Source organism: Bos taurus, chromosome 14 (assembly GCF_002263795.3).
Source record: "Bos taurus isolate L1 Dominette 01449 registration number 42190680 breed Hereford chromosome 14, ARS-UCD2.0, whole genome shotgun sequence".
Taxonomy (NCBI): domain Eukaryota; kingdom Metazoa; phylum Chordata; class Mammalia; order Artiodactyla; family Bovidae; genus Bos; species Bos taurus.
Window position 1 is genome coordinate 7,695,137 of NC_037341.1, and position 19,790 is coordinate 7,714,926.

The window sequence follows — 19,790 nt, forward strand, 5'->3', positions numbered from 1 at the left end:
GGGTCGAGGGGAAGCTCTCCCTTCAGGTGGGGTATGTGTCTGCAGCCGGCCAGGCTCCGTCCACTCCCCAGGGCTGGTCTCAGCTCCTGTTCCTCACTTGTGGTCTCTTGGGCCTCAGATACCATCGGCTTTCTGGACCCTGCAGACTTTGTACTTCTGATCTCTGGTTTCAACTCTGAATTGCACAGAGAACACTGGGCCTGGAGCCACGGGAATCAGTGGGTCCCCCGGCCCTGCCCCTGCACGGCGGGGCCAGGCTGAGCAGAGACCACAGGCCTCTGAGTCAGGCCGGCATCCTGGGCTCTCCGTGTCCCACTTGCTCAGCAGGGTGACGTGGGGCACATCACTCCCGATGATTCTTCACCACCAGCGGCTCACTCAGGACAGCGCCATCCCCACTTTATGTGCCGCACGCTCTGCCTGGCCCCTGCATCCTTGGTTCCCATCCTCCCTGTATCTCTGCCAGGTGCCACTTCCCTGTGCTATGGATGTGGAGGCCAAGAGAAAGCCCAGGGAAAAAACCAACAACAGATGCTAAGTCGGGATCTAGATACCTCCAGGCCTTCATGGAGACCTGTGATGCTGCATGTTTGGGGGACGGGGGAGAGGGCACGGCAGGAGGCCAAGGGGCCCTGTGGTGAGGGTTTCAGCAGGGCCCGGCCTGGCGGGGACAGAGGCACACATCAGCTCACCTTACCTGCCCCTGACAGGCTGGGAGAAAAGCTAGAGTCTCCCGGAGCCCAGGCAGCTCTGCTGTGAGGTCTCACCAAGGTCAGGAGCAACTGAGAAGGGGCCGTGCTGGTCTCCCGCCAAGCTCTGTGGGCCTGAAGGGAGCAGCTTCAGGTGAGGTGAAGGGACTAGGGGGCCGGGCAGAAGCCAGGAGGCCAGCGGGGACAGGGACACTTCAGAGGTTCACCAGGTGATGGCCTAGAATTCAGAGAGCCCAGGAGCCCTGCTGACCCCTCTAGACACCTGAGGAACAGCTGGACTCCCCATCACATACTGATCATATGTGCATATATGTGTGTGCACGTGTATGTGCTTGTGTGCATATGTGTACACGTAGTGGGTGAATGTTATATACATGTCTATGAGTATGTGTATATAGGTATAAGTGCCTGTGTGTATATGTATATATGTATATAAAATATATATCCCTGTGTTTCTATTTATTAGAATATGCATGTAAGTATGTATGCATGGGCTTATACATGTATATACACACATACATGTACATGTGTATATTTACATTGAGCCTTAGGATCAAGGGGGCTTCCCTGGTGGCTCAGACCATAAAGAATCTGCCTGTAATGCAGGAGACCCGGGTTCGACCCCTGGGTTGGGAAGATCCCCTGGAGAAGGGGAATGCCTACCCACTCCAGTGTTGTTGTCTGGAGAATTCCATGGACAGAGGAGCCTAGTGGGCTACAGTCCTTGGGATCTCAGAGTCAGACACAACTGAGCGACTAACACTTAAGATATAGTTATATAATAAATGAAACTAAAAAGCGTTTATAATGAATGGGTGAAAGTAATCAAAAGACATGTACTTCCTTTCATAAAATGAACAAGTCCTAGGGACATAATGTACAGCAGGGTGATGACACAGTATTGCATATTTAAAAGTTGCCAAGAGAGGATATCTTAAAAGTTCTTAGGAGGAAAAAAAATTATAATCATGCATGATAGATATTAACTAGACTGGTCATGGTATTCATGTCATAATATATACATATAACAAAGCATTATGTTGTACACCTAAAACTCATACCAAGTTATATGTCAACTATATCTTAATTTTAAAAATAAATGACAAATTATTTTTTAAAAAGCCTTTGTGTGTCTTACCACTTAGGGAGGTGTTCAAGGTAGAGTTAGGAATCTTGAAAGTGGGCCTCCCATCCTGCTCTTCAGGTGTGGGACCATCCAGGAGATGGAATCAGAAATGCACACAAGACCTCTCTTTATACAGCAACTGAGGCCCAGATGGAAAGGAATCACACATGTATATTCTCCTGCTTTAGTTTATGTTTCTTGGTGATTAATTGTTATGGCTGGAGTTGTGCTGCTGGAAGAGAGGAAGGATGATTCATCTCTACCCAAACTCCAGGAGAGGGTAGCGCCGTGTCACAGGCGGGGATAGTCTGGATGAAGGGGTGACGGCCGTGGACCGCGCCTACAGCAGCCTTGGAAAACGCGTGTGCAGCCTTGGACCACAACCCCAGCTCTCCCACTCCCAAACCTCTCCTTTTTTTAAAGCCTGGCACCTCGCATATTACATTTATTTTCTCAATATCATGCCGATTAAAAAAAGTGATAGCAATGAGAAAATTTTAAAAGTACTCTCAGATGAGCCAACATCTTGGCTCATTTCTTTAACAGGTCCAACATACAATAACATAAATGACATATGTTTAGCCAGGGCAGATACTGCAATCCATTTTATTTCCACAGAGGGACGTTTTGAGGAATTAGACAGTCCAATGCCTCCGTCTTACTCTCTGGACACACATCCAGAGAATGTGGCCATTCTGGCCATTCAGAAATAGAATGTCCATTTACTATTTAACCGAGGAGTCAGAACTCTTCTGACATGTACAAAACAACTGGTATTTTAATTAGATTGTTTTCATAGAAGTTAAGTTCTCAAATTAGCTTTTCTATTACACCGCAATCTAGCTCAGAAGTGGCTTATTCCCTTCTTGAATATTCCCTAAACCTCATTTTTCTTTTTGCCCTTGAATTGAGTTGTTTCAGCTTACACGTGGATTCAAGAAAACCAGTGTAGTTCCATTTCTTCTACAGGTACATATATTTCTTTGCATATGTATATATTTTACTAGATTATTTTTCCTGAGGTTTCAAAGAGGCTGGCTTAGTTTCTTATTTTAAAACTTTACCCTCTCTGGAAGCCTTCTGTGAAATAACTTTGAAACAGGCAGCCAATGAAATCGCCTGTTGGACTTTGCGGTCACTTTCATCAGGCTCATGAAAGAACAAAATTGCTGAAACAAGGGCAGGAACCAAACTGAGCCCTGGGCTTGGGGACTGGTGTCTGCAGCCCTCACCTCTGATTCACCCCCCTGGACCACTTTATTCCCCTCCTGAAAACTGTCTTCAGGTGAAAGCAGAAGAGAGGAGGAGAAATGGGAGTAATTCATTCTCTCGGCATCACAAGTCGTTGAAGACCAGGTGGATCTTGATGCTGAAAAACACTTGGTCTCCCCACTATGGTTCCCTGATGCTGATGGGGAGGTGCAAAGACGCTTTCAGAACTAAGTTCCTTAGGAACCCCCAGGGAGCCATCCTCCCAGAGTTCCAGCTACCAACTGCTGGCATTTGGGCGGCTGCCCCAGAGGGAGTTTTCTGATGCCAAGAAGGCCTTCCCGCCGGCAGCCTTTAATTAAGTGCTGTGATTACAGTCACTTGGAGCCAAGGTGGCATTCCTCTTTTGCTAAACATTGCCAATTTAAGCACAATAGCTGTTTTATGGGCAACAAGAGACAGAGCTTTGTAAACCTTCCCCATCTAGAGAAAGATGGCTGTGAAGGGTCCCTCCCTCTCTGTCCTCAATCTTTGAAAACACCCCCTTTTTTTGGCTTAAAGCAACAGAAATGCATTCTTTCTTTTTAAAATTTAGTTATTTTTAATTGGTGGACAATTGCTTTACAGTACTGTGTCGGCTTCTGCCATACAGCAGCATGAATGAGCCGTAGGTAGACACACGTCCTCTTGAACTTCCCTCCCACCCCATCACACCTCCCTGGGTCGTCACAGAGCACCAGGTTTGAGTTCCGCGCATCACACGGCAGGTTTCCACTGACAATCCATGGTTACACATGGTCATGTGTACGTTTCAGCACCAGTCTCTCGATTCGTCCCGTCCTCTCACACTCCCCTGCGCCCACGAGTCTGTTCTCTGTGTGCGTCTCCACTGCCGCCCTGCAAATAGGTCATCAGTGCCATCTTTCTCGACTCCACGTGTATGTGTTAATATACCGTATTTATTTTTCTCTTTCTGACTGACTTCACTCTGTGTAATAGGCTCTAGGTTCATCCACCTCATTAGAACTGACTCAAATGCGTTTCTTTTTTATGGCTAATAATCCACTGTGTATATGTACCACAACTTCCTCATCCATTCCTCTGTCCTCTGGCCTCTAGGTTACTTCCATGTCCTGCTGCTACTGCTGCTAAGTCGCTTCAGTCGTATCCAACTCTGTGCAACCCCACAGATGGCAGCCCGCTAGGCTCCTCTGTCCCTGGGATTCTCCAGGCAAGAACGCTGGAGTGGGTTGCCATTTCCTTCTCCAATGCATGAAAGTGAAAAGTGAAAGTGAAGTCGTTCAGTCGTGCCCAACTCTTAGTGACCCCATGGACTGCAGCCTCCCAGGCTCCTCCATCCATGGGATTTGCCAGGCAAGAGTACTGGAGTGGGGTGCCATTGCCTTCTCCCTTCCATGTCCTAGCTATTGTAAATAGTGATGCAATGAATGTTGGGGTACAGGTATCTTTTTCAATTGCGGTTTCCTCAGGGTATGTGCCCAATAGTGGGATAGTTGGGTCATGTGGCAGTTTTATTCCTAGTTTTTTAAGGACTCTCCATACTGTTCTCCTTAATGGCTGTATCAATTGGCATTCCCACCAGTAGTGCCAGAGGGTTCCCTTTTCTCCACACCCTCTCCAGCACTTATCACTTGGACATTCTTTGATAATGGTCATTCCGATGGGTGTGAGGTGGTAATTCAATCCCCCTTTTCCTTTTTCCTCTGCCTCACAGACCCACAGCCTGTCAGGTGAGCTTCAGTGAAACCCTGGGTCTTTATGGAATATGAGGTTTTCTCAAGGGGACATTCCTATATCCCCCAAGGCTCCTCTTTAGAAGCAGACTCCTAGGCTCTGCAACCTTGCAACATTAGCATCATTACACACAGGCCTGAGAACCTGTGTCTGTAACAAGCCCCAGCTCACACTGATGGACAGAGGTTTGAGAACTGCTGCCCTATTATGTGCTAGGATCCTGAGAGAAACACAAAGAAAAATGGCCACCCCGGAATGTTTTATACATTTCTGGGACACATCCATAGATGAGAAGAGGAGGGAGAAGACTCACGGATCATCTCATATCTACGAGACTGGACCTTTTGCAAGCATCACCCTTTACCATTCTTGCAACAACTATGAATGAGTAAGGTCCATTCTTTCCCATTTTGCATATGGGAACGTTTGAGGCTCAGAAAGGTTAGGTCATTTGCTCAAGGTCACACAGCTGACAAGGGGCAGAGCTAGGATCTGAATCCAGGTCAGCCTGAAACCAACTGCTCTGGAATGACTTCTAAATTCCAGGGGCCAACAGCTTTATCAGTTGACAAGCTGGGTGGTGTAGGAGGAGGGTCAAGACAGAGACCTGGGGCATAGAGGGCAGTGGTCTACAGAGAAAGTGTTCAACTCCAGAGTGCTGTGCAAAGGCAAAAGCTGCCATTGTGTTAGTGTGCACACATGCTGAGTCATGCCCAACTCTTTGCAACCCCAGGGAGTGGTAACCCTCAGGGGTCCTCTGTCCATCGGATTTTCCAGGCAATGGGGTGCCATTTCCTTCTCCAAGGAATCTTCCTGACCCAGGGATGGAACTTGTGTCTTCTGCATTAGCAGAATTCTTTACCATTAATGCCACTTGGAAATACTTCTTACCCTTTGTTAGATCACCATATGTTAGAAGATCATCGAATTCTTGCATCTATTAACAGAATCTGGCAAGTGTTGAACTTACCAGTGACCACAATCCCCTGGTACTTCAGCAACAGCTGCAGGATCAACATTTCAGCAGAGCAGGCCACATGGAACCATCCCGAGCCAACATCTGGGGGCATGCCATGGTATTCACGGTAAATTAGAAGTGTGACGGTGCTTTCAAACAGCGAGTGCTCTGACACCTACCCAAGAACCACGCTCTCCTGCCACCCACGCCTGGTGGGAGATGTGCCTGGATGTGTATGGACACGTACACCAACCTCTCTCCCCTTCCTCCCTCGCTTTCTCCCTTCGCTTCTTCTCTTTCTTGCTCCCGAGCTCAGACCAGCACACGGCACCTACTCTGGGCTACACGTGGTGGAGCTGAGGGTACCAGATCCAAGGCAGAGGCAGAAAGCAGGCACTTGTTCACTGTCTGTTGGGAGGCAGCACAGCTGGATACACATGCAGCTTCACAAACTAAGCATCTCTTGGTGTTTAAGTCACAGTTGAAAATATCTGGGAACTGTCCACTGCAAGAAAACCTATCTCTCCTGGATGTGACTGGCTTTAGAAAGCGATGGGAAATGTGGGGAAAGCATTAGGTGTCAGGGATGTGTTTGTGTGTGTGTGTGTGTGTGTGTGTGTGTGTGTGGCGGGGGGTGGGGGGTACTTCTTGATGCTGTCTTCCTTTCTTCTTTCTTTTCCTCTGTAAATTCTTGGAGACTCACATTACAAAGTTAGTTCAGTTATTGAGGCATACATGCTAAGTCGCTCCAGTCGTGTCCGACTCTTTGCAACCCATGGACAGTAGCCCGCCAGGCTCCTGCATGGGATTCTCCAGGCAAGAATACTGGAGTGGGTTGCTGTGCCCTCCTCCAGGGGATCTTCAGGACCCAGGGATCAAACCGGCATCTCCTACATTGCAGGTGGATTCTTTACTGGTGAGGCTCTGGGGAAGCCTCTCAGTTATTTATAATAAGCATTTATTGTCTACTATGTGCCTGGCATTGATGTAAGTGATCTCATCAAATTATCTTTGTAAATAGATAGATGTCCTTATTCTTACTTTGGTAAATGAAAAAATTGAGAAATATTGCATTTCTTGCCTAAAGATGTTCAGGTAAGATGATAAGAACATAAATAGAGTCACAGATGGGGAAACAAACTTATGGTTACTAGAGGATAAGCCAGGGGGAAGAGATAAATTGGAAGATCGGGATTGACCTACATACATTGTGTGTGTGTGTAGGTGTGTGTGTGTGTGTGAGTGTGTGTGTGTGGTGTGTCCTTGGTCACTCAGTCAGGTCCAACTCTTTGCAAATCCATGGACTATAGCCCACTAGGCTCCTCTGTCCATGAGATTTGCCAGGCAAGAATACTGGAGTGGGTTGCCACTTCCTATGGCAGGAGATCTTCCCAACTTAGGGATCGAACCCATGTCTCTTGCGTCTTCTGCATTGGCAGTTGGATTCTTTACCACTAGAGACACGTATGTAGCCCACCAGCACTAACAGCTTTGAAGAAAACATTTATCCTTATCTGCTTTGGGCTAATCTCAGACCCCAGGTCACCTTTTCAGGAATTTACACCAGCTCTCAATAGATTCTCCCGTTCAAGTTCAGGACCAAATACAGAAGGGCTTTGTGAGTGCCCCTGTAATTACTCTATGACTTCAATTTTCAAGGCAGGAATTTTATTCTTTAGCTGAGAAATATCTTTAAAAATAATTTCAAATTAATTTTCTATTTACTGGTTTTGGATCTTTTAAAGATATACACATACCTGTAATAATTTTAACTCAGCATCTGCTAAAGAACAGAAGGTGCAGAGTGTACTAATGCATGGAGAAAATACAAATTAGAATTCAACAAATCTGGATTTGTGTCCTGGATATATCATGTCTTAGCTGTGGGGCCTTAGGGAAGTTGGCCAACCTCTCTGGGCCTTGGTTTATTCACTAGTAAGTGAGAACTGGGGTTTCCCAAGTGGCTCAGTGGTGAAGAATCGTCCTGCCAATGCAGGAGACGCAGAAGATGCCAATTTGATCCCTGGGTTTGGAAGATGCCCTGGAGAAGGAGATGGCAACCCATTCCAGTATTCTTGTCTGGGAAAACCACAGAGGGGCCTGGTGGGCTACAGTCCATGGAGGTCCCAAAGAGTCAGACACAACTGAGCATACACACACACACACACACACAAGCAACAACCAGCACATCTATCCATGAAGTATGGTTTGTGGATAAAAGGACCCAGAGCGCCAAAGTTATAAGTCCAAGTCCAAAGGCCCAAGAACCAGGAGTGGTATTGTTCAAAGGCAAGAAAAAATGCTGTCCCATTTCAAGCAGAGAGCAAATTCATGTTTCCTCCACCCTATTGTTCTATGCAGGCCCCCAACAGGTCAGTGTCCATCCACACTGAGAGGGCAATCTTCTTTATCGCCTACCAATTCAAGTGTTAGTCTCTTCCAGAAGCATCCTTATCAGCTCAGTTCAGTTCAGTTCAGTCACTCAGTCTTGTCCGACTCTTTGCGACCCCATGAACTGCAGCACGCCAGGCCTCCCTGTCCATCACCAACTCCCGGAGTCCACCCCAAACCCATGTCCATTGTGTCGGTGATGCCATCCAACCATCCCATCCTCTATCATCCCCTTCTCCTCCTGCCTTCAATCTTTCCTAGCATCAGGGTCTTTTCAAATGAGTCAGCTCTTCACATCAGGTGGCCAAAGTATTGGAGTTTCAGCTTCAACATCAGTCCTTCCAATGAACACCCATCAGCTCACCTGGAATAATATTTTACCTGTTAATCTGGGCATCTCTCAGCCCAGTCAAGTAACATAAAATTAACCATTGCATTCAGACAGAACTCAGATCTTTTTGCTTCCAAGACCACTTTGCCTGGTGTACGTTTCTCTGCTCAGTAGGAATTTCTGTGGAATCACTGAACACAAGAACTGCCTGCTGCTATAAAGGGAAAGCCCACCCTTGACATTATCCTGCAGAGATTGGACCCTTCACTGATCTGTCCTGCTATTTCCTGGATGCCTACGCTTTGTTGAGAAGCTTCTAAGGCCCCCTGAGAGCCAGAAATTCTGTAAAATTTGATCTGTCCATGTAGATTGCTGCCCAAAGAGGGTTAAGAGATGAACTGTGGAGAAAGTTAATTTAATCTGGTGCGGAGCCAGGAAGTAAATCAGGCCTGTTGCCAGAAGACCTACTGCAGTTAGAAGACAAGACCCTCTCATTCAAAATCACCCGTGGCAATTCGATCCTTATTAAAGCGGGATGTAAAATCGTAATGTGGACATTGTTGCGATTCATAAAGGATTTTATAAAAAATGTCTGCTGGGTGAGTTCGCTGTCCCTCTTAAATACAGGAGCCATTAAACTGCCTCAGTAACTCTGGGAATATTAAGGAGGACTTACTGGGGACAATAGGCTACATGGGAATCCCTCATGGATTTTCTTCTTTCTCATTACTTAACCCCTGCCATTTAACCCCAAAGCCCAGAGCTCCAGAAAACGGGAAAAAGCCTACAGTGACAAAAAAGAAATTACCCGCTCGGCAGTACCCAGAGGCTCTTCTTGAGAAGGGTCAGCCATGCCCAGAAACTCAACAGTCCTGGCCAAGGGCAGGCAGGATGCTGGCATCCCCATGCCTTCAGCAGAAGAGAGTCCGAGGCACAGATGGCAGCTTTCCCCTCCCAGCCCAAGCTGAGTTTCCCAGCTGACACAACCAGAATTCTATCTAAACTCCGAATGGGGATCCACACCACCTATCGGGACTGGTGTCCCAGCCGGACCGCAAGCCCCTGGCCCACGGGACTCCTCCCGGTCACCCTCCCATGGCCCACACACTGTGACTCACACACACAGGATTTTCCCAGCCTTCTGGACACTCAGAGAGGAGCTCCCAGCTCATTCCTCCCATATGATGGCCCTTCTTGAACACAAGTACGAACATGCTGCATGAGTATGGTAGATACTCTGCCTACTAGGCTGGCCTCTTTGGAATAAGGGCTTCCCTGGTGGCTCAGCAATAAAGAATCTGCCTGCCCGTGCAGGAGACGTAGGAGACATGGGTTTGATCCCTGGATCAGGAAGATCCCCAGAGAAGGAAATGATAACCCACTCCAGTATTCTTACCCGGGAAATCCCATGGACAGAGGCGCCTGGTGGGCTACAGTCCATGGGGTCGCAGAAAGTTGGACAGGATTTAGCAACTAAACAACAACAGCACTGGGATAAGCTCCAGCTCGTCAGCATCCCTCTGGGCAGTGCCTGGATCCTCTCACTGAGGTCGGCACGGAGCCTGGGCTGGGTACCACTTAACACATCCCATGAGGCCAACCACAGGGCAGGAGGATTCTGGCAGGTGCTTCTCAAGGTGGCGTTTTGCCGAGCTCCCTATCAACTCAAGCCCCAGATCTTTCCTCATGGGACAAAGGCTAATGAGGTCATTATGACCTTGACCTTAGTCTTGAAGAGAATGAGGAGATCAACTTTTGAAATAAGACAAGTCAAGCATGAAAAGAATTCAGTTATGAGGGAGAAGGTCCTACTCCTTGAGCAATCGGGAATCCTATTGATTTCAGAGGAACTGTGCCAAAGGCTTGGGAAGGAGGGAAAAACAGGTTGTTCTGGCCAGCCCTTGCCTTCACGATAGAAGCAGCCACCAGCTAGATTCCCTGTCCAGCCCCAGCTTAGAGCCCCATAAAAGGGTCACGTAAGTCTTAGGAATGGACAGACACTAAAATAACTTAATATAGAGCAAGCCACCCCCACCCACCCCACATGTCCGCAACTCCTATTAGCCCTACACACACACACACACACACACACAATATAACTTAAAGCAGTAAGCTCTGATTACTGTATGCAATTAATTATATACAGTTTAGCAATTAAAAAGGACAAAGTACTGATGCATGCTCCAACATGGATAAACCTCAGAGCCATGATGCTCCGTGAAAGAAGCCAAATGCAAAAGACCACAGGCTGCCTGATTCCATTGATAAGAAATGTCCAGGGAAGGAAAATCTACAGAGACAGAAAGTCAATTCGTGTTTATCTTGAGTGGAAGGAGGGATGGAAGAGGGTGGAAGAGGACCATGAATGACCATGATGATTCTTCTTGGAGGGATGAAGATGTTCAAAAATTATAATGAGGTGATGGCTGCATAAATTTGTAAATATACTTGTGAAAAATCACTGACCTGTACACTTAAAACGGATGGGTGTTGTGGCATGCAATTTAATGCTGCAAGAAATCTATTTGTAAAATATAACTGGCCCTGAACCTGGATACACATTAAAGATCTGTGAGGTGGTGTCGATGAATCTAGCTGCTCCTTCTCTCCTGGATGAGGGTGAACACGGGGCTGGAAACCAGGCTTCTTCCTGGGAGAACCATGATGCTGGGGGGTGGGGGGCTGGTTGGATGGATCACAGGAGGGCACTGCGTTGGGTAAGGTGCCCTCTGTCCCTGTCGCCACGGCTTGTCTTCGAGCTTTGCTCTGGCTGCATCTTGGCCTTGTCGCCACTCCCCTGAGCGGCAGTGGGGGTGCTCACTTGGGTTACAGCTACACTACTTGGCCCATGAGTCTGGGAAAAGGGTTTCAGGATCAGGAAGGCAGACCCAGCATGTGTGTGTTTATGTATTATGACCCAGATTGTTTTTAATCGCATCTTAATCCTGCCTTGGAAGCAGCATTTATACGAAAAGATCACTAAAAAATCTGAGCAAGATCAAAGCCCCTAAAAATATCTAAGAAATGTAAGCCAGCTCTTCTGGTTCTGGGATACACTCTTCCCGCATCTAAGATTATAACCTCAGATAACCAGTGTATTAGTCTCCCAGGGCAGCGGTAGGAATATATCACAGACTGGATGGCCTAAATAACAGATTTGTCTTCTCATGACTCTGGACACTGGAAATCCGGGATTAGATGCGGGCAGGGTTGGTTTCTCCCGAGGCGGCTGGCCTGGGCTTGCAGTGACGGCTGTCTTCTCTGCGTCCGTGCCTGGTGGCACTCTGTGCTCCCATTTCCTCTTCTTCTGAGGAGAACAGTCACATTGGGTTAGGGCCCAGCTTGTGACCTCCTTCTACCTTAAATACATCTCTTTCAAGGCCTTGTCCACAAATACAGTCACATTCTGAGATGCTGGGGCTTAGGCGTCAGCATACACATCTGGGGGGGGGGGTGCGGTTCAGGCCATAACACGTGGTCATAATATGTCAGGACATCCCCTTGTGCCTGGAGCTTTATGAGACCCTGTTGTCCTCTCGGAAACTCTTAAAGGTCAGGGGGATTATAGGCGTGTTTGTAAAGGAAGTAATTAAGCCTTGTGGTTGGTGAATCCTTGAGTTAAAAAACAAATATTTACTAGATTTTCCTATCTGCCAAGTACTGGGAGTCTAAAGGGACAAAGACATAGCTGCCTCAGCGGGGAGGGCAGGGCAGGAAACAGGGCATTGTGATGCATGGAGCTACGTGCTGTGATGGGCAGTGCTCTGAGAAAGGCCTGCCTGCTAAGTCTCTTCAGTCTTGTCCAACTCTTTGTGACCCGTGGACTGTAGCCCTCCAGGCTCCTCTGTCCATGGGATTCTCCAGGCAAGAACATTGGAATGGGTTGCCATGCCCTCCTCCAGGGGATCTTCTTGACCCAGGGTTCAAACTCACATCCCTTATGCCTCCTGCGTTGACAGGTGAGTTCTTCACCCCTAGCATCGCCTGGGAAGCACCTGGAGGAGAGGACCCTCACCAGTTGTCAGGTGCCACCACCAGCTAAGGCTGTGAGGAATTTGAAGATCTTACCTGGCATCTCAGGACTTCCCCCAACCCAGCTGACCCTGAGGAAGTGAGATCCAGGGGAAGGTGATTCCAGAGGAACAAAAGCCACTCAAGAGGCATTCGTGGGCAGGTGACCCTGTACCCACAGGTGACAACTGTGTAAAATGCATCCCAGAATTGTCCTCTCAAGGGCCCAGGAAGCTGGGCATATGTTCACACGCTCTTTCCCCTTGCTGACTGGGGTTTGTTCCGGGAGGTGTGAAGTCTTCACACCTGCCCTGTGCTCTGTGAAGCTGGCTTCTGCCAAAAGCAGCCGTGGGGCAGAGAAGCAGCAGGAGGGAAGGGCCGGTGGCTGGAAGCAGGTGTGGCTGCTTATTGCTGCTGCAGACGAGCTGAGATGGGATGGGACCGGGGGGCACCCACAGCCTCTGGAGCACAGGGGAGGGGGCCCTCGTCAAATTGAGGCAAGGCTCTTTGGCAGCTTTCCAGGAAGGGAGATGGCATGAGCCAAGGAAAGACAGAGGAGTCGGGTATGGGAGATACACAGGTCCGTGGGCAGAGCCACTGCGGTGGGCGAGGCCAGATGGCAGGAGGCTGAGGCTGGAGGAAGCAGGGCTCAGCTTTCCCAGTGATGGACCCTTACTCCCCTCTTTGCATGGAACTTCTTCTAGCTTGTTCTTAGAGGATATTTCTAGACCTTTTTCCAAATTTGTACTTCTCTTGATAGCCCAGGACTCACAGAAATGCCAATGCCAGCCTCCTTCTCTGCAGGAGTAATTCCCTTCTGCTGGAAACCTCAGATACATGTGTGTGTGTGCACATGTGTGAAAACACACACAGAGAATAAGTGAAAGTGAAAGTCACTCAGTCGTGTCCGACTCTTTGTGACCCCATGGACTGTATGGTCCATGGAATTCTCCAGGCCAGAATACTGGAGTGGGTAGCCTTTCCCTTCTCCAGGGGATCTTCCCAACCCAGGGATCAAACCCAGGTCTCCACATTGCAGGCGGATTCTTTACCAGCTGAGCCACAAGGCAAGCCCAAGCATACTGGAGTGGGAGCTTATCCCTTCTCCTTCGGATCTTTCCAACCCAGGAATCGAACTGGGGTCTCCTGCATTGGAGGCAGATTCTTTACCAACTGAGCTACGAGGGAAGCCCCCAGAGAATGATAGAGGATCCATCTGAGTCACATATGTGATCATCCTTTTTGGGACAGTCTACTGAGTATCCATTCTTAAACCACATTAAGCATCAACACTTTTTTTTATTTGGGAGTGAATTTGTGCCAAGCATGGCAGTAAGACCCATGCAGTCTTGGCTATAACAAGGACAAGTCCATCCAGGCTAGAGGTTCGTGAGTGTGTCCAGGCCGGCACAGAGCCCAGTGCCTGTTGGTGGATGTGAGCGTTTGGCATGCCTGTCTTGGCATGTGGAGCAGTTTTGATGAAGCATGCCTGTTTCCCCCCTCAACTCATGTGCTCTTGCCTTGGCTGCAAGAATGAAATTGTTTCTGTGGTACTAAGAGCACTCAGGCATTAGTACCTGATTTCTGCCCCGCCAGTGACCCCTCTTTCTCCCTTGGATTCTAAAAAATTTGTAGACACAACACATAATAAATGCAAATCAAAGCCACAATGAGGTACCATCTCACACTGGTCAGAATGGCTGCTCTCCAAAAGTCTACAAGCAATAAATTCTGGAGAGGGTGTGGTGAAAAGGGAACCCTCTTACACTGTTGGTGGGAATGCAAACTAGTACAGCCACTATGGAGAACAGTGTGGAGATTCCTTAAAAAACTGGAAATAGAACTGCCATATGACCCAGCAATCCTACTGCTGGGCATAAACACCGAGGAAACCAGAATTCAAAGAGACACGTGTACCCCAATGTTCATCACAGCACTGTTTATAATAGCCAAGACATGGAAGCAACCTAGATGTCCAAAAGCAGACGAATGGATAAGAAAGCTGTGGTACATATACACAACAGAATGTTACTCAGCCATTAAAAAGAATACACCTGAATCAGTTCTAATGAGGTGGATGAAACTGGAGCCTATTATACAGAGTGAAGTAAGCCAGAAAGAAAAACACCAATACAGTATACTAACGCATATATATGGAATTTAGAAAGATGGTAACAATAACCCTGTATGAGAGATAGCAAATGAGACACAGATGTAAAGAACAGATTGTTGGACTCTGTGGGAGAGGGCAAGGGTGGGATGATTTGAGAGAATGGCATTGAAACATGTATAATATTATATGTGAAATAGATTGCCAGTCCAGGTTCGATGCATGAGGCAGGGTGCTCGGGGCTGGTGCACTGGGTTGACCCTGAGGGATGGGATGGGGAGGGAGATGGGAGAGGGGTTCAGGATGGGGACACATGTATACCCATGGCGGATTCATGTCAGTGTTTGGCAAAAACCCCTACAATATTGTAAAGTAATTAGCCTCCAATTAAAATTAAAAAAAAAAAACACATAATAGCAGATGCATTTTAAATGGATAACCAACGAGGACTTACTGTATAGCACATGGAACTCTGCTTAATGTTACATGCAGCCTGGATGGGATCGGGGTATGGGAGAGAATGGATGTGCATATATGCATGTCTGAGTCCCCTTGCTGCTCACCTGAAACTATCACAAGATTGTTAATCGGCTATACCCAATACAAAATTAAAAGTTCAAAATACAAGACACGATAGCAGAATGAAAGGCAAAGTATCACTTGATTTAGAAGTTGAGGCCCTGTCACGAATGCAGAATGCTACAGTAACAGCATAGATGGGCCATCTGAGGCCAAGAGGAATCCTGCACCAACTGAAATCTAAAGCTTGCGCCTATCAACCTCTGGCTGCATGGAGGATGCACACTGGAGGGGGATGGAGCCCAGGGAGCTGGCGTGCTGGAGCTGTGCACAGTGGAGCCTGAACTCATCATCCAGCCACCTGTATGGGTGGGGGAGGTGGAACGGAAGGGAGGGCATATGGATGCTTTGACTTTTCTCCATGAGGACCCTGCCACGCAACCAACAGCTCTTCTTTCCTGAACTTTTACTATTGGAAGCTCTGATAGGTGCCCAGTAAGTAGGAGAGCGGCTGTAGACTATAGAAACATTCACATATGTTTGTGGGGCATATAGAAACATAGAAACACAGGACATACAGAAATCAGTGCTAGAAAAAAAAAAGTGGATCATGTGTTCTTGTTTTATTAGCACCTAACACAACAGTGCTCTTTCCAACGTTGAGTGGAAGGATACCAGATAATGCCAGCATTTAACTGATCCTGGTGGGCACAGTAGTCCTGCAGGCTTCTGACTTCAAAAAAATGATGCTTGGCACTAGAAATCATCATCGAATGGAGAAATTAAAGTGGCGATGTTGCCAACACATTCTGTGTCGCTCAAAAGTTGTCAGTGGGCCACACCTGCTCGAGCTACCCCACACAAAGCCCTGGCTGTGATTTTCTGTAACATGGGACACAGGATGCCTCCTGGTATTCGGGCTCACACCGGGATCAGTTGCACAAGGGAAAGAGGGTTATCAGTTTAATCGCCTGTTCTGTACCAGATAATTCCAGCGTTTATCTGATCCTGGTGGGCACAGTAGTCCTGCAGGCTTCCAACTTCAAAACACGGTGCTCGGTTATTCTCATAGGTTATAAATGGAAGCTTTCACCTTCCTTTATCTGCCTTTAAATGATTTATTGCACTTAACTTGTTTACAAGCCATTCTGTTCTGCTGGATCATAAACTTTTGGACTCAGAATCTAAGCTTTAATCCTTGCTGTATCTGCAGTACCTAGCCTAGGGCCTGGCATGGTGTAAGGGCTTAATAAAGGCTTGTTAGATAATAAATCAAAGAATGAATGAACAAATCACAAACACTCAGCTCATTGTCTTACACACAGTGTTCCAACTGTTTCCAGCTACACGCTGCAGTTGTTGTCTATCAGCTTGGTTTTTCTCTGCCTGTAAATCTAGACACTTTGCCAACAGACTGATTATTAAAAAAATATGCATTAAATAGGAAAACAGCGGGATATAAAAGGAAGAACAATGGCTTTGAAGATAGACGAAGTTGCATCTGAAACTTGGTGGCACTGTTAATATGGTTCAGGAAAATCATTTGCTCTTCCAGGCTGTATATAGAGAGAGAGTCTAGGGAGTAGATGTCCAGTAACTATATTCTGGGGTCTTCTGCCCATCAGGAGGATGGGGTCTGTAGCATGATGGTTACCCTAGCAACAGACCTTGAAATAAAAATTAAGGTACCCAGTGTACCCTAACGCAGCAACTGTTGAGAACAGTATGGAGGTTCCTTTAAAAAAAAGAAAACTTAAAAATAGAGCTACCATATGACCTGCAATCCCACTTCTGGGCATGTTATCAGGAGAAAAACATGATCCCAAAGGATCCATGCACCACAATGTTCATTGCCGCAGTGTTTACAATAGCCAGAACATGAGAGCAGCCTAAATGCCCATCGACAGAGGAATGGATAAAGAAGATGTGGTACATATATTCAATGCAATATTACTCAGCCACTAAAAAGAATGAAATCATGCCATTTACAGCAACGTGGATAAACCCAGAAGCTAACATACCAAGTGAAGTAAGTGAAACAGAGAAGGAGAAATATCATTATGACTTCCTTTTTCTGTGGAATCTAAAAATAAATGATGCAAATGAACTAACTTACAAAACAGAAAGAGACTCACAGAGTTAGAGAGTGGATTTATGGTTGCCAAGGGGAAGGAGGGGGCACAAAATACTTAGGGAGTTTGGGATGGACATGAACGCACTGCTATATTTAAAATGGATCACGAGGACCTACTGGATAGCACATGGAACTCTGCTCAATGTTCTGTGGCAGCCTGGATGGGAGAGGGGTTTAGGGGAGAATAGATACTGTCCACCTGAAACTATCACAACATTGTTTATTAATTGGCTATACCCCAATACAAAATAAAAAGCTAAAAAAAGATCACCTATACCATTTTTCTAGGTTCCACATGTGTGCATTAATATACAATATCTGTTACTTTTTCTTTCAAGAATTCTGACATGTCTTCAGCTTTCTCTGCTTTATTGTTGTGTACTTGAAAGCCTCTTTGCAATGCTGATGAGGAGATCCCTGCTTTCTTAGCTCTTATTTGCCAATTTAGTCACTCTTTCCTTTTCACCATGGTTTTCCAGAGTATCTCTTGAGCTTAGCAATGGTCACTCTATTTCATTGCCCTTCTATTTACTCTTTGCCCCATATTTACAAGACGTCTGATACATGACACCAATGAATGCATCCCCTCCCAGCAATAGCCATCCGAGCTTACCAGCAGTGAATCTTCTCTTGCCTGGTGCTGCAGGCCTCTGTGCTCCTCTGAACCCCATGGATGGACACCTCATCACCGATAAGCAGTTCCAAATCTCACCTTAGCATCTTCTTTCCTAGGCACCTCAGGGAGCCAGCTGCCATGTGTTCTGTTCTCCAGGAAGCAGATGCAAATGGAAATTTGGACACAGAAAATTTAATGAAGGGTAACTTTGCAGGGTAGAAGGGAAGGATGTAGAATAGAGAAGAGGAAGAAGTTAAGCTGTGATTCAAGCCCCAAACAGGCCAACACCAGCCCAAAAGGACGTCAGGAGCCAAGAGGGTCTTCAGACATGTCCTAGATGGGGGAAGGTGGACATGCCCTGTCTGAAGACCGTATCGGCTCGAGAGGTCCTATATTCCTCCTATAAAATGGAAAATATTGCAGGCAAGGCAGTGTCAGAAGAGGGCTGATAGATTTTCAACTCCTGGTCAGACACCTGGGCAGGACACCACAGGGCCCTCCCAGGCTCCTAACCTCTACAGCCTGTCACTGCTTGCTCTCTGCTTCAAAACAGTGGAGACCCAGGATTGACTGGACCAAGTGGACAGCTTCCTTAATACACCAGGCCAATCACTGTCTTTGGAGGAACTTGGACGTGGCAGTAAGTGGGAGTTAAGAGAGAAAGTCAGCCTCTGTGGGTGGCTGGGTCTCTGTGAAGCATGCCAACCAGGAACTCATGGGACAGCCAGGTCCTACCCTAAAGACTGTAGATCAGGGGAAGCCTGTCTGTCATGGAGGAAGAAAAGGCTAAAATAAACCAGCAGAGAGAAGTAGAGACAAGAGTTAGAAGCCTGAGACCCTTCGGATCCCCACTTCCAAACCTCTTAAGTGAGTGAGTGATGTTGCTCAGTCATGTCCAACTCTTTGCGACCCCATGGACTGTACCCTACCACGCTCCTCTGTCCATGGGATTTTCCAGGCAAGAGTACTGGAGTGGGTTGCCAAATTCAGTGGGTTGCTAAATCAAATTCAGTGGGTTGCTAAATCCATGACCTTGAGCTCTGTACGACTATATCCTTGTAACACATTAGTTCCAGTGTGCTACTATTACATGCACCAGAAAGACCCAATCATATGTTAAACACAAAATAAACCTTAGCTAACTCTTGCGTGTATGTGTACTCAGTCACTCAGTCTGACTCTTTGCGAACCCATGGATTGTAGCCGGCCAGGCTCCTCTGTCCATGGAATGTTTCAGGCAAGAACACTGGAGTGGGTTGCATTTTGTCCTCCAGGGGATCTTCCTGAGTGAGGGATCAAACACAGATCTCTTGCATCTCCTGCACTGGCAGGCAGATTCTTTACCACTGGACTACCTGGGAAACCCAGCCAACTCTCAGTTTTTCCATCCAGCAAACTTGCTGTTTGCAAGTTGCACTTTGTTTTGTTGTTGTTATGTTGTTTTTATTTGCTTGTTGTCTCCCCATCTTTTTCTTTCCTCTAACAATAACCCCTTTCCCGGATATCCTATCTTTAATGGTATTTCCTTTCAACAATGTGGATATCTAAATAAACTCTATTGTCTGAGACTACTCTTTGTCTGCATGTTTAATCAGCTCCTCCCTACAGGAGAGTCAGAGTGACAAGCCCATGGTATTTGGTGTAAGCAGAAGTGAATTTGAATCTCTGCTCCACCACTTACAAACAATTCAGTCTGGGTCTAGTTACTGAGCCTAGCAGAATTGTAATGATTACAGCTATGTAATGGTAATAATTATACCTCTCTCGTAAGTTGTGAGAATATTTGTGAAACACCTACCAGAATCTCAGAGAGGAAATCTGAGATCTCAATGAAGATGGATACCGGGACTCTTAGCCATTCACCTCCATTTCTTCCCTTTTGGATTTTCCAAAAGAGAAACATAAAAGATGAGAGTCCAG

General features: G+C 46.9%; 1 long non-coding RNA gene across 1 annotated transcript in view; it reads right to left on the reverse strand.

Moving 5' to 3' along the window:
• The window catches only part of LOC107133100 (uncharacterized), a 61,924-nt gene extending 43,398 nt beyond the window's left edge, over positions 1-18,526 (reverse strand). Inside the window, exon 1 of the long non-coding RNA XR_001501810.3 lies at positions 17,868-18,526. This is a non-coding gene — a long non-coding RNA (uncharacterized lncRNA). The remainder of the gene's footprint in view (positions 1-17,867) is intronic.
• Positions 18,527-19,790: the final 1,264 nt, after the last annotated feature.